General features: G+C 41.9%; 1 long non-coding RNA gene across 1 annotated transcript in view; it reads right to left on the reverse strand.

Annotated features, from left to right (window-relative positions):
* The window catches only part of LOC122208985, a 38,804-nt gene extending 33,932 nt beyond the window's left edge, over nt 1–4,872 (reverse strand). The window contains exon 1 of the long non-coding RNA XR_006197386.1: nt 4,727–4,872. This is a non-coding gene — a long non-coding RNA (uncharacterized LOC122208985). The remainder of the gene's footprint in view (nt 1–4,726) is intronic.
* Nucleotides 4,873–15,965: the final 11,093 nt, after the last annotated feature.

Genomic DNA, 15,965 nt, shown 5'->3' on the forward strand with positions numbered 1-15,965 from the left:
CAAAATAGAATTTCATGACAGGTGTAAAATTTACTGAAGTGGCCTTTTCCAGCTATTCTTGCCAACCTAACACACTCTTGGGGATAAGAGAAGCGGGCTAAAGTATTTATTATATGCCTGCTCTACCTGTAGTTGTCTTCCAGTGAACCTTCCTGTGTAAGGTGCAAAGGCACCCGACACACTCGGTTGGGGAGACAAGGGTACTATATTGTAATGATGGCAAACTCCTGGAGACACCATTACATTTACAGTCTAGTTTCAATTGTGCTCTACATTAGGTACATAATACAGATATTGTAAAAATCACTTAGGAGCCTTGGGTCACTTTCTGTTAGGTGAGGAGGTTAGATTAGAGGATTTAGCAAGATTCTCTCAAGTGCTAACATGTTCCGCTAACACAATGCAACACAGAATTAAGAGTTGAACTACTGAGTATAATTACTACAAGAGTTCAGAGAATAGAAACGATGATGTTCACTGAAACCACGGGGGAGGAAATGATGAAATATGTGTGACAGGGGATTTTAGGAGACTGCAAAATATTTAGTGCTTGGATTTATAACCAAAGTCAAACGTTTATGACCTGGTAATCACCCTTATGTTTTATTTCATGTGACAACAGCATCGCTAACCTGAGCCACTTTCAATCAAATTGATCGGTTGTTTTATTAAACAGCTTACTGCTTATTACTGGGCTGAGGTCTAACAGAAATGTAGGACAGGTGGTTCACTGAAGAATAAAACACAAAGGTTATTTTAAGCCGAACTTATTTGTAAGAGTACAATTCCTGTTCTTTTAGTTGTCCCTCACTAATGAACTGCTCCTAGTGCTAACAGCAATCACTGCTGGCTAGAAAATAAGATGGCTTTTTAAATGATTCCCAGACGTTAGAGAATTCTGGTTAGAGATTCTACTTGAGTTATTGTTTCTGGCCCCAAGAATTGTGTGAATCCCCACTTGCAATCAGAGAGCAGCATAGAGAAGGATCTACCAAGTGTGGCAAATAATGTTTGCTACCAACTGCTGCTCATCATTTTCTCTGACAGATTCAGCTCACGATTAGAGGCTAAAGTAACATTCCCCACGGTGCTGAGATGTGAATTCATGAAAATAGCTGCCATCGGTAAACATTTTAAGTGTTGAAACAGCCATCCGCTTCCAGTCCCAGGGAAAAAGATATGGTATAATGAAATTAATAAAAGGAATAGATGTGCTTCCTGGATTCAGATCCTGTAGCACAGGGAAATTCATGTGTTTATGGGAAGAAGGTGAAACAAAATTTTATTTTGTGCTTCTGATTCCCAAAAGCAAAATGCCCCAAATTAAAGATTTGGGAAGATGTTTTGGCTACATTGAGAACCTTTCACAAAATCACTTGGATGGTAGTTAAAGTTCAGATGCTAAAACTTTATCAATGGGACTCTGCTCTTGCATTATTCCTTATAAAGAAGTTTTCATTACCATATTACAGTGTGTTTTCTACTCTTCTTGCTAGGTTGGTAATTGCGAATTGAAGAGAACTTCTATCTGTTCACGTAGAAAAAAACAAAAGTAAACAATAGGAAGAAAGCAGATGGGAATTAAATCCTGAATAACAACCCAAGTTCTCTTGAGCCGGTATAACTGACGAGTCGAAAGAACTCTCTTTTTGCAGCAAATCAGAAAACCAAGAATCTTGCCTTCACCACCAATTCGATGTGGAAACAAACAATTCATGTTATGTGTCAGGGTTTCAGTTCTTACGGAAACAAAATGAGTAAATAGGAAAGGATCATCTGTAAGATTTCTTCCAGGCATAAATAACTGATATTTACGTTAGCGAGAACACTACTGCCAGAGCAGAACCTTCAGATAAAAGAAAGACTCCATGCTGGTAAAGAAAATAAATAGAAAAAGGAAATCAAACACTAAGAAGCTGGCTAGACTTACACAAAAAAACCTGACAAGAATCCCATTTGTAAGGAGGGGTATTAGACCATAAAAAAATAGACTGTTTGCATGTTAAAGTCTGGCCTTCATAATATAGATGAGGAAATTGGCCTCGGATGAGTGCAGGGCCTGGTTTGAAGTCAGGGAGTGTACAGAACGTGAGACTGGAATCGAGGATCCCCCAACTGCCAGGAAGCTGTCTCCAGGGCACCAGCTGCCCTAGCGTCATTCTGTCATTACCACCACATTCGTCATATTACATGTTCCTCCTCTTCCTTTCAGCTGCTCAGAGAGATTAGATTTTCCTCCATAATCATTCATTCAGCAAGTATTTATATATACGTGTCAGGTACCACTCTCTAAGCAAGGGATACACTGCCGTAGATGATGGGGCATTTTTCTGTCATTAGAAGCACGCGCAACAAATGTTGTGTGAAAATATTTCTCTCGGGGCGCCTGGGTGGCTCAGTTGGTTAAGCATCCAACTTCAACTCAGGTCATGATCTCATGGTTCATGGGTTCGAGCCCCGCGTCGGGCTCTGTGCTGACAGCACGGAGCCTGGAGACTGCTTCAGATTCTGTGTGTTCCTCTCTGTCTGCCCCTCCCTATGCACACTCTGTCTGTCTCTGTCTCCAAAATTAACATGAAAAAACATTTCTCTCTGGATGACATTTCAGGCCTCTCTAAGCACTTCTATAGTCAAAATGAAATATCAGCTCAGATTATCTGCTGTATATGAGCAGACAAAAACTGAACATGGACAACGTGCCACCATGATTTAAACATATTCCTTTGAAAAGATACAAGTTTGAAACAAAAATTACCAAGGCAAGTCTTTTCTGTTTCCCAAAAATACTCAAAAAAGCTATGGATCTTAAATAGATACCGTAAATGTGCACAGAATGAAATTCATCCACTTAAACATGAATCCATCATTCTCAGAAGTGCTGACGGGGAAGAAACAATTGTAGTTTTTTGTACAATTTCAAATTTACTTACCTTATCTATTTAAGTATTTGGATATTTATTATAATTACATGTACTTAATTTTTAAAATTTTGAAAGGCTATTAATTATAGAGATGTAATTACAGAGATTAATTATAGAGATAATGATGCCCCAAAGAAATCAATTCTCTAATACAGAACACCTATGGGTAACAGAGATGAATAAAAATGATAAAAATACTAAAAAGAATGTTTTTAAGGTTTACATTAGTTTTCCCCATCCGTAGCCTACAATGTTATGTTTACTCATCTTTAGAAGATGTTAACATGACCTCTATAAAAAAATTTCTGTAAAAATTTTTACTTATGGGGGTGCCTGGGTGACTTAGTTGGTTAAGCATCCAACTTTGGCTCAGGTCATGATCTTGCAGTCTATGAGTTCAAGCCCCAGGTTGGGCTCTGTGCTGACAGCTCAGAGCCTGGAGCCCGCTTCAGATTCTGTCTCCCTCTCTGTCTGCACCTTCCCCCTACTCACACTCTGCCTCCTTCTCTCTCTCTCTCTCTCTCTCAAAAATAAATAAACATTTAAAAAATATTTTTTAAATTTTTACTTACATAAAAATGCTGACTGGACATGAAATACAAATTAGGTGTATATTATCCTTAAAATTCCCCTAGCACTAGACAGGTACTATGGGTAATTCTGGTGGTACTCAGGATAATCTTACATACAAGCAGATGCAGAATCCTTGAGAAGATGTATTTAGATGCCCAAACAATTTAGATCGCTTAATAAATAGGCAAAATCCAAATAAGCAAGCCAACAACAACCCAAACATTGCATGATAAACTTTGTAAAACCAACCGGCAAGCCAAACCTCCCTATTACATAAATTGAGAAAAATTGTTAAAGTAAGTTTCAAGACCGAAGCACAGGGAATGACAAATGTGTATGAAATTTTTAAACATCACGTCAGATAAAACTTGGCGGCTTTTATGGATAATCATCAAAAGATCAGAGTCCGAAATGAAATGATTTCTTAAATCTCAGAGTTGGCAGCCGCCCTTGATGAGACGCTGAAATTAAACCACTGCAGTCAATTTGATGGCTCAGATCTCCCTCGCAAAGCAGGCCGGCTGTGCTGACCAATGCGAGAATCTGTGGCTGTGAACTTGCCTCCCTAAAGATGTGTTCCATGTATCTACCAGCTCCTCTCACTACTGCCCTACCTCATCCCATTCGGCAAAAGAGAAATCAAGTGACATTTTCATTTCCACTTAAAAACCACCTCGCCAAGGCCCCAACTTCGTTAGGTTCTGCTCCTGTTTTCTACTCACCACAAGGGGCAGTTCTGTCCGTGGACTACGGTCACCATTTTTCTAGCAACCAATAACCTTTCTCTCGCTGGTTACTGAGCGTTTGTAACAAAGCTCCTTGCCCTTTTCCTTTTTAAACCCGGCTCATGTCTTCCTTCTTGCCAATGCCACATATCTTAGAATTTTGCTAGGGTAGCATCTCATGCCCAGGTGCTACTTTCTAGGTCATGTTTCTGCTCCTGCACAGCAAGCCTCCCCGGAACTTCCTGATTTAAAATAAGAATACTTTTGGGTGCCTGGGAGGCATAGTCAGTTAAGCGTCCCATCTCAGTTCAGGTCATGATCCCTGATTTGTGAGTTCGAGTCCTGCCTCGGGCTCTGCTCTGCAGCTCAGAGCCTGGAGCCTGCTTTAGATTCTGTGTCTCCCTCTCTCTCTCTGCCCCTCTCCTCCTCATACTCTGTCTGCCTCTCTCTCTCAAAAATAAATAAATATTAAAAAACATAAAACAAGAATACTTTGTTACTGCTTACCTAGTCTACAGGCCAGCTGGGCAGCTCTCTGGTCTCAGATGGCCTCTCTCTTCTGTGTAGAGCACCTATGGGTCAGCGAGGCATCTCTCCTCCCACGGGTGGTCTGGCTACGCTTCTCCCTCTCATACCCCAGCGGGCCAGCTCAGGCTCTTTCCCAAGGAGGCCAGAAGGTTCTGAAAGAGAGTACAAGCAAGGTAAGCCTTCTCGAGTCCTAGGCTTGGAACCGGCACAACCACACCTCCTTCGTTGGCCAACACACATCTCGACACCAGCCCAGATTCAACAAATGGGAAAACAACTCCTATCTCTTAAGGGGAAGAGGCTGGACCACAAAGGTGGTCAACAAAGGGGACAATGAGGTCAGGTTAAAACAACATTTTCCCCCGGATTTCCTATGTTCTGAGTCGATGCCTTAATTAACTAATTAAACGGAGGAACACGTATGCCATAAAGAGCCAGTACTGACCCTCTGTCATTAAAGAGGAAGAAGGTCCCTCTCTCTGAATGATGAAAAGCAGTACACATTTCTATTTGATATCATCCGTTTACTAAGGGGAAATCACACTGAATACGTGTACTTTATATAGTGTGGCTGTAAAAAACGTATGTAACGATTCCTTTTTTCCCTTTCGTTCTCCGTTCCACCAAACAGCATGAGTGAGAGAAATACCATGACTAGAATTCCACTGCCATCTGCACACACGTAAGGCGATCGATCCGCTTTGGTTCTGAGTCACGTTTGTGGCATTTCATAAAACGCACCAGGTACGTGTCTTATTTAGGTCCTCGCTTGTCCTGAAATCATAAAATAAAATGAATTTTCCATGGCAATCTCTGTGTCTGTAGTTTAGTATAGTACAGTGAGTGACACGAACCAGCAAACTTCCTGATGGTTTAAAAGCACAGTAAGCACACTAGCACCCACTTTTCTTCCCCCTATGTAGGTGCCACGTGGTTCCCCCTTATACGTCTGGGTTCCCTGTTAGATAATTTTCATTCCTGCTTCCCCAGGTTCCTTCTCCAAGCTCTCACCTTCTGCCTTCTCAACAGAAATCACACCGATGATAGGTGTGAGTTTTGCTTTTTTTTCCACGACAACAACGGAAGATTTCCCATGAAGAGCCATACTGTCAGATAATTATGAGCCAAAGGCTTATTGTATTTTAAACACTTTAAGAAATTTTTAATGTTTCTTTTTTGAGAGATAGAGAGACAGAGAAAGAGACAGATCATGAGCAGGGGAAGGGCAGAGAGAGAGGGAGACCCAGAATCTGAAGCAGGCTCTAGGCTCTGAGCTGTCAGCACAGAGCCCAACGCGGGGCTTGAACTCACAAACCGCAAGATCATGACCTGGGCTGAAGTCGGACGCTTAACCGACTGAGCCACCCAGGTGCCCTGAGGCCATTTTTATATTTTAAAATGATCCCTGGGTGATTCCACTGTATAGCCCAACTCAAGGACTGTTGCTAGCTGCTCAACGAATATTCCTTTGACTATGTTGTATTTAATTTTCTAGAAACATGAATACTGTTTCTGAATTTACTGACACCTTTTGAATCAGCATTTTATTCATTGTTCTCACGTGTGCACAGACTACCTTTCCTGATAATGGGTTCTTGTTAGGTTACATGAGTCGAGTAACCACATGACAAAGACAGAAAGACAGAATATGCTTTGTATACAAATTGCTTCAGCTAATCATATTTTGAGGACATAATTAGCAGCCTGGGGAAAAATAAACAAAGATAGCTGTAGGTTCTGATGCAACATCTTCAGGCCTTAATCTCTCTGGTATGGGAAATCTGAGTAAATGTATGCTCCTTTGAGAGTGGCCAAATCGGATAGTGGCATATATTATTATTCAGCACCTTTGATGAGTTACAATATTAATTAAATGTTACAACTAAAGGACATTCAATGCAAATGAGGATAACTTTATAAAGTGATTTGGAATCTGACCATCTAGGTCATAAACAAGAAGTGACTTTTGTTGGTTTCCATACAAGTCAAGAAAACTACATTTTTCCATAAAGTGGAACACGTGTCCACACAGCACTGAAACTTGCATGCACACCAATGATAGTTAATTCAGCAAGTTTATATTGCCCCCCTACATTGGTGGGCCCTGTGAGTTCATCATACTACAGTTTCTCTAGCCTATGACTTCGTTGATTGCAAGGTGAACATTTGGATGTGCCACTGAGAGAAAAAGTCGGTGGTTAAAACACACTTTCCACTGCTGTCTTAAAATAAGGAAAATAAAGTAAAATTTATCGAACATTTACTATGCACCAGGCATCGTGCCAAACTCTAAACATCACAATAACCATATGAGGCATCATTATAATTCCTGACCTGTGGAGGGTGTGGGGTGGGGAATTAGGTTCAGGGAAGTTACATCACTTCCCCAAGGTCACATGATCAGGTACTGAGCTTCAGAATCCCATCTTTAACAACGTAGTACTCTACTACTCACAGTCTATTTGAGAACAAACAAGATTTTCAAAATAAGATAACATACAGTTTTGCACAGGGTTTGCAGAGGATTTCATGGTACCTCAAAAGAAGGACACTGAAGTTCAACTCTGGGTTCTTAGAAAGTATCCTGGAGCAGAGAGAGTTAGTTTTTAAAATACCTTGAAAAACAGGTTTTGCTAAACACGTAAAGCCTGTTTGCTAATTTGCACAGGTAACTCGATTATAAAAAGAATCTGAGAATTTGAGAGAGAGAAGAACATTATAAATCATTTAGAGCTTTTAGAATGAGGAACTTGGAACCCAGGGAGGTCAGTGCACTTGCTGAAGGGCAGAGTAGCAATTCATTGCGCAGGTAGTACAGGGCTAATAGCTCAGGACCTGCTTTCGACGATGTCATTATTTACAGTGCAAATTATAAATTCTGTAGACAATGGTAACCCAGTGAAAAGTACTCAGGCAAGGTAGAGACACAACTGGAATTTTTATTCTAAAAGTGTTTCATTATTGGCAACGGGACAGATTTTGGGCGAAGGAAGACAAGTATTGAATTATTATGTAAGTTGGAAGGTTCTCCAGGAAGTAAATTGGACACCCAAGACCACATCTGGTAACATCTATAGACATTTTTGATTGTCAGGACTAAAGGGAGGTGCTACTGGAACCTGGTGGATAGAAGCCAGGGATGCCACTAAGTATCCTATGATACATGTAACAGTCCCCTGCCGCTAACACACACACATAACAAATCTGGCCTGGATGGTTAACGATGCCGAGGTTGGGTAATTCTTTGGTGGTCCAAGAGGACATCAAAATCTGAACTAGCACAGCTCGGGGGAGTCAAGTTTCATTCATTCATTAAATACTCACTGTGGATCTACTTTTGTGCCAGGGACTGTGACGTACTCCAGACAAAACAATAAAGATATGCACAGGGAACCCCTGTCCTCACATGGCTTACAGCATAGTGGGGGATATCAGTGAGTACTGAGCTACTTAAATATAACATTAAGAGGATCACGGTGGTGGAGGGGCGCCTGGGTGGCTCAGTTGGGTGAGCATCTAACTTTGGCGCACGTCACGATCTCATGGTTCATGAGTTCGAGCCCCACCATCGGGCTCGCTGCTTTCAGTGCGGAGTCTGCTTCAGATCCTGTGTCCCCCCACCCCCGCAACTAAATAAAAAATATCAGAAAAAAAAATAATAATAAAGAGGATCAGGTTAGTGGAAATGCCGTGTTGGGAGTGCATCAACCTTTTCACAATTAAATTATAATTGATCTGTGCAGCCTACCATATATATGGTGGTACAAAAATAATGGGACTACCCAACACTTCTTGGTTTACATCATACTCCACTGAGGAAGTAACATTTAAGGCCATCTTAAGACGAAGAAAAGGAGGAAAATCCTCCACGCTGCTGGAACACCATCTGCAAAAAACTGAGAATTAAAAGGAAGGGAACGGATGGCAACCAGATCACAGAAAAAGATGTGTGGGAAAAAGGAGGATGATGAGGGTCACAGGGGCGAGAGCACACAGGCCATCATTGTTTTCAATCCAGCAACGGAAGGAAAGTGCCCTGAAGGGCTGACTCACAATAGAACAATATCCCCTGATTTCCGGGGAAACCGTGATGATATAAAAATGAAAACAGCAACACCACACGCAGCTGTGCTTTCTGAATGGTACAGGGGTATGATTAGAGTTTAAGAGTTTGTGATTCACGTACCTCCTTTCAGGTACTCGGGAAGGGCATTATTTAGAATGGTTCTACAAACTTTGGGATTGGATTTCAGCGCAGTCACACACACAACACACACACACACACACACACACGCATATATTCTTTACTTAAGCCTCAATACATTTCTAAAGAAACCACTGTAGTAGCTATGAATTTACTTATTTAAAGTCTTCAGAATGAAAGAAATAAAGCACCTCTTAATGTGGTATTTCAGTGAAATGTGGCCTTTAGTAAAGACATTTTAAAGTGCAAAGGAAGCTTTTTTTTTTTTTAAGAGATTACAACCTAAAACAGGAGAAGAGGTGTTTTGTTTTGTTTTGTTTTTTAATTTTGGGGGGGTCAATCTTGTATTTCCTTAACAAAAATTAGTTTTGGAGAGAACAGCATCCCTCTGATTTCATGGTATTTATACGAAAAATCGTGCCTTTCCCAAGGGTAGTAATTAAATAACTGAAAAAATTAAGATGATAGGGAATTAGTGGTGCATAAAGAAAAGAGCCATTTCTTTTCCTTTAAAAGATATTTGTGACGTTTAGTATGGCCTCTGTGTGGCAGAATGGTGAATCTCTGTAGTGTTTAAAATATTTAATACACAGTTTACCTGTGACAGAATTAAACTCAACAGTGAATTAACATGAATTAACAATTTGTATATAAAAGCAAGATGGCAAAGAGGAATGGGCACAAGGTATCAGAATCTAACCAACCTGATTGTGAATCTTGGCTGTAGCCTCTGACCTGTCCACCCAGCGGCCAGGTAGGTTCACGGGAAAGTTGGATTTTACTATAGCGTCAAGGATCCGTTACTCAGAAACTGAATACTGTTGGAAAAAATGATGCCTAAGAAATAGAAAGCAATGTGACAACTTGTCAGACAGACTCGACTATTGGAGAGTGTTTCAGCGATGTTCCTATGGGGGGGGGGGGTGGACTCTGATACTAAATCAAGGGTAAGGTTCAGATATGCCACCTGTTTTAATATCTTTAATTTTATTTGAGAAGATTTGCCCAAATCCAATGCAAATGGAAAGGCGGGATTAGGATATAGAGAAAGTGGACATGACTTCAAACTGAGAGATTATTTCTTGCCTCTAACATTTTGATCATTTGAAATCATTCAGACACTGAGCTGACATACATATTCTTTAAAGTATCACTGATGAGGCTCACATGATTCTTGTCGTTTGAAGACGGCATTTCACTCACAAACTCCTATCATTAATGATAACCGAGCATGATAAAAATAATTAATGACATATCAGCATTTTTCGTTTTAAGAGAGCTGTACTCTGAGATAGGAGTTTAGTGAGTATTTCCAAATTTCCTGGAGGGTCGAGAAAGCTTGTTACATTATTACTTGCAATTATAATGATAGAAAAACAATGACAGGTTATGGCTTTGTTTCCAGGGAATTATACTGAAATATGGAAAATAAATATGAAAAATCACAGTATTTTCTAAGTTATAAATCTGCTTCAAACTGGTTTGTATACTTGGGATACAAAGTTTGATAAATTTCCTCTCCCCAGCTGAATGATTATAGCTCCTTGGTGAGCTGACCTCCTATTTAAAATGTAAAATGAAGTGTCAAAGCTGCCAAAAGTGTCTTTAACAGACTGGACAGGGGAAAGAGTAATTGAAATTCAGAGCAAGCAATTAACTCCATGGTTCATCAAATCACGAAATCTCCCCACTTTTTTTTTTTTTTTAAAGATTTTTAAAAACAAAACCCATGATAATCAAAAGACTTCCTTCTTGTAAATTAAGCATGTAAAACCACATCTGCTTCTTCAGGATAATTAATTCATTGACATTTGAGTCAACTGATAGGAGCACAAGCTAGTACCATTAGTTAATTAATAACTTAAGAAAACACGTGTGGAGTACCACTGCGTCCCAAGTCGTGTACCAAGTGCTGGGGACACAGCGAAGAAAAGGTGGTATCATGGCCCTCACAGAGCATGTGGTCTGTCACGGGATTCTAATTTCAGGCTTATTGGGAAGCGACCGTGGGTCAAGGGTGGGCACAGAGATGCTGTCTGGGGCCAGACTGTTCAGGCAAATAGGCCAGCAAGGTGGGAAGAAGGAGTCTGACGATGGCCAAACACAAATGCCCTTGAAACCAAGTGGGAGCACCAGCTTCTAGTTGGCGCCCTCTGCTTTGGAGGGGTGAGGGTAGGGCGCTCTAAACGTGGAGGGAAGTGGGAAGTCAAGTGTCGTGAGACTACCGCCCACTGCTCACGTTAAGTACTTGCCTCTGGTCCCCACCGAGTCAAAAACTAAACTGGATGGTTGGTGATGGGTCCGGTCCTGGCAATCTGATTCAGAGTCACGCATTAGGGGATAGTCCTGTGATGAGAGAGCCGCCTACAGGGAGCAGGGTCTCAAACTGGATTCTAAGAAGATTCTAAGAAGAGGGTTCATCATTGCCTTGGAGGAAGCAAAGGGCACTGGCCATCACTGCCAGACCCCCAGGCATCCCCAGTCTGTCCCTGCTTCAACTGGAGCAGCGCCCCTTCTGGCTTATTATCCAAGGGATTAGAAGTGGCTTTTCTGCTTTAAAAATATGAAAAGAAATTGAGAACAATTAGCTAATTAAGTATTAAATCCTTTAGTATTTAGTAAATTGTAAACATATAAATAAAATAGGAAATAAATATATAAATTATAAATAATTATATAAAACAAATAGGATTATATATATACACATATATATGAATATGAACATATTATATATAAACATATACATATGAATATATATATATATGTATATAAAGACATGAGGTTTTTGGCTCTTGAGTGGCTCTTTCCTGGGATACTAACCCTACCACTTACTAGATTACTAGATGTGTGTCTCCGGTGGAGTTACCTAATTCATCTAAGCCTCAGTTTCCTCTACCAAGTGGGGGTAATAATGGTACCCATCTCCTAGCGTGGCTGAGAGAACGGAGAGTCAATACAGACAGTGCAGAGAAGACAGCCTGGCACAGAGCACGCTCCCAAGTGGGGTCACAGATTTTCTTTCTGTGGCCAAAGGCACCTGCTGCATCAAGGAAGACTGGGACTGTTAAAAGGTGGAGGAAAAAAGCAGCATCGGTATTCTGCTTTTGACTTTTCGCTAAGATTTTTGAGTCCCTAGTGACAGAATAGCTCTTGACAAGTGAAGAGGCTTTGTTTGGGAGAAAAGGTCATGGTCAAGTCAAAACCTTTATTCTGCCTTTTGAAAGCTAAGATGGGGTGGCTGAGAGTGTGAGGTTCACTGTGCATGATGAGGTAGGGACAATGTGGAAAGGAAGGTGGTCAGTAAGGGAAAGTGGAGGAGCAGTGTGGTGTCCTGCCCTGGCGCTGGGAGTTGGTCAAAGGGGGACGTGAGTGGCAGAAAATGTACCAGGGTGCCTTCTCCCTATTACCCCTCACAGGGCATCAGAGGTACACAAAGTGCAAAGTGGAAGGTGGTCCCTGAGATCAAAGCCTTCAGACAGTGTCCCACGTCCAAGTTCCCACAGATGGCACTGCCACGCACAATCACCAAGGGTTCCCATGTGATTAGATCCTGAGAAGACCAAGTTCACATTAGCCGGTGACCTGCGGACACCTTGGAGTGAGACAAGGAGACTGCAGATAGTGGGGCCCTTCAAACTGGAGGCAGAAGGCTACAAACAGCAGTGGGTACCAGACATCATCAATAGCTCATCAGTCAAGAGCAGGACAGATAAGCCACTGGAAGGCAGGGTCCCCAGGAGCTTACAGGAACACTCGCTTCCGAGGGCAGAGGGAATGGAGGGCGACTGCCCAGACATTTAGGATTTGCACACATCCTCCTTCACCCAGCAGCCCTCTCTAGGGGATAAGGAGGGAAAAAGGAAAAATGGGCTATAGACAAACAGCCACACAAAGGGATTTAAATTTTGCTGGCACTTTCTCCTAATGAATCAAAATTAAACAGGAAGAAACTGTTGCCTTGAATTTGTTCATTTAAAATCATTTTGTGCATTCCCCATCTTCCTGCTGTGGTTAGCTACTGTTAGGAACTGGGCTCCAGAGCAAGTTCCAGAACATTAAGAAAAACGACTTTTTTTGAACATTTCAGTTTGAACAGGACCCCTGTACAAAACATAAATGACCCTCAGGTGTGCATTATTTAGCTGTTACTGATGGGATCACCCTGTCTCCCTGCTCTAGAAGGTCCTTTCAGAGCCTAGGGCAGAGGGCTCAGAGCAGTCCTGACGTATGTGACATTTCTGAAGGTGGTTTTGAATATATGGGGCTAACACCCAATGTCCTTCCCAAAGCCCAATTATCCTCGAATGGGAATGCCGAGTTTTGTCTCATTTTGATTCCTTCAGGGTCACTACTACTCAGTTAGACCTGATGATGAATAGGAACAATTTCTTATTTTCCTGTTTGGAGTTACTAGTCATTTATTACGACCATCCAGCTTGCTTTCCATAACTTGTCCTTGGGTGGGTTGGGGAGAGTGTCACAGAACCTTTAGAGAGAGAAAGAACCTGAGAATCTAGTCTAATTTAAACTTTTTACCTTTATTTATTTATTTTGAGAGAGAGAGAGAGTGGGGGAGGGACAGAAAGAGTTAAAGAGAGAGAGAGAATCCCAAGCAGGCTCCACGCTGTCAGCACAGAGCCCAATGGGGAGCTAGAACTCACGAACGGTGAGATCATGACCCGAGCTGAAATCAAGAGTCAGTCGCTTAACCAACTGAGCCTCCCAGGTGCCCCAAGTCTTATTTTATACATAAGCTGAGTCACAGGTGATCTAGGTGACTGGCAGGGGGCCACCTAATATGGCACCCCTGAACTTCCAACTCCTTCTGGTGCCCACCCAGAGCCCTAAGACGCACACGGTGGGGCACACACCAGATGTGGCCTGAAAATACATGAGGGCAAGTCTTTGGATCCACTGAAACCAGCATTCCCCTTACAGACATGCATTATAGAGCAATTTCCCGAAAATATCGAGCACACATTGTCAGCTCCCGCAAAAAGAAAAAAAAAATAGAAAAGAAAGAAAAGAAGAGAAAAGAAAAGAAGGAATTTTGAGTGGGGTTAGCCACATGTGCTGAGTACTTGATTTCTGGAGGAAACAACCCCTGGTTATCAAGAACTGAGTGAAGAGTTTACCCATTCGGGGGCCTGACAGAAATGAGCGAAAAGGAATCAGATTTTGGTTTTGTTCAGCCAAGGGAGAGTCATTTGACTTATAGGTTCACACACACACACACACACACACACACACACACACACACACACACACAGAGCAAACTTGGCTGCAGAAGGTGTGCTTTCCAGTTGAGAATTCCTAGGTTTTATTGGAGTTCAGTCAAAGTGGAACCTGTTGATGGAGGAGGTTAATGTCTATCACAGTCTGGGTATTTCTGCAATGACTTCTTTCACAGCGTGTTCATTTTAAGAATAAAGAGGTCTTTACGGTGAGTGAAAGTTTAATGAGGATTACAAGGGCCCCCCAGATGCTTACGACCCATTTGAATAACCCATAACCTCTATGTTTATCATGAGAGGGAACACGTCAATTTAAGGTATTACAGACATTCTTCAGAAGACCTTTACAGTTTCCATAGGCATTTTCAAGAATTTTCTTCTACATTCTGCAATTTATAAGTTACAGAATGTGTGTTACTATGGAAACGACCTCTGGTCTCTTTGTTACTCAACTACACGAAAGATAAGCTTTGGGGATGTACCCCCACTAGTAAATATCTTTTCTTTGCTGTTTACCCCTTCATACTTCCTTCTGCTGTTATACATGCTCGCTGTGAAACATCAGAGCAGGTATTATAAAGAAGACAAGTATGGAGTTTAATAAAAGCACAAATGTTTTCTGGAACCTGAATCGAGGGAGCTTTAGCAAAGTCAGCAAACGAAGGGATGTCATCGCAGCTAATATTTGTTAACTACTTAGCAATAGTTTCCTCCTGTGAAATTCAAACTTTGGTGTGTGCGTGCAGGACAATCACACAGTGGGCTTGCTTGAAGCCCGCTGCTGGGCTTCACCATCACAGTCCCCGATGCAAAAGACCTGGGGCAGGGCCCACAATGTGCTTTCGGAACAAGTCCCAGGTGAAGCTGGACACTGGTGACCCAGGCACCGCAGAGAGAACCACCCTGCCGACCGTCGTCCAGAGCTTTTTAAAAACAATTGTAAAAGTGGGGCGCCTGGGTGGCTCCATCGGTTAAGCGTCCAACTTCCGCTCAGGTCATGATCTCACGGTTCGTGAGTTCGAGCCCCGCGTCGGGCTCTGGGCTGACAGCTCAGAGCCTGGAGCCTGCTTCGGATTCTGTGTGTGTGTCTCTCTCTGCCCCACCCCCTGCTTGTGCTGTCTGTCTCTGTCTCTCAAAAATAAGTAAACATTAAAAAACTGTGGTCAAATATCCATTACATAAGATGGGCCATTTTAACCATTTTGAGGCGCAGGGCATATATTATATTCACGTTGTGGTGCGACCATCATCGCCGTCTGCCTCCGAAATGCCCTTGTCATCCCAAAGTGAAACTCTTCCCGCTAATAAATATCTTCCATTCCTCCCTCCACCCAGGCTCTGGCAACTGCCATTCTACAGTCTCTATGAATTTGACTATTTCAGGTACCCCGTAAAGTGAAATCATACAGCATTTGTCTTCTCGTGACAAGCTTCTTTCACGTAGCCTGATGTGATCAAAGTTTATCCACGTTGAGTGCGTATCAGAACTTCCTTCCTCTCTAAGGCTGAATAATATTCCACTGTATACGCATACCACAAGTTGTTGATCCATCCATCCATCTGATGATGGACACTGGTTTGTTTCCACCTCTTGGCTGTGGTGAAGAATGCTGGGAACATGGGTGTACAAATATCTGTTCAAATACCTGCTTTCAGTTCTTCTGGGCATATGCCAAGAAGTAGAAGTGCTGATTCTAAGCATTTTACATGTACAATTACACTTCAAATTTAGAAAAAGGCAGGTTATTATTTCCATCTTACGGTTGAGGAAAAAGACACC

The sequence above is a fragment of the Panthera leo genome, chromosome E2 (assembly GCF_018350215.1).
Source record: "Panthera leo isolate Ple1 chromosome E2, P.leo_Ple1_pat1.1, whole genome shotgun sequence".
Taxonomy (NCBI): Eukaryota; Metazoa; Chordata; class Mammalia; order Carnivora; family Felidae; genus Panthera; species Panthera leo.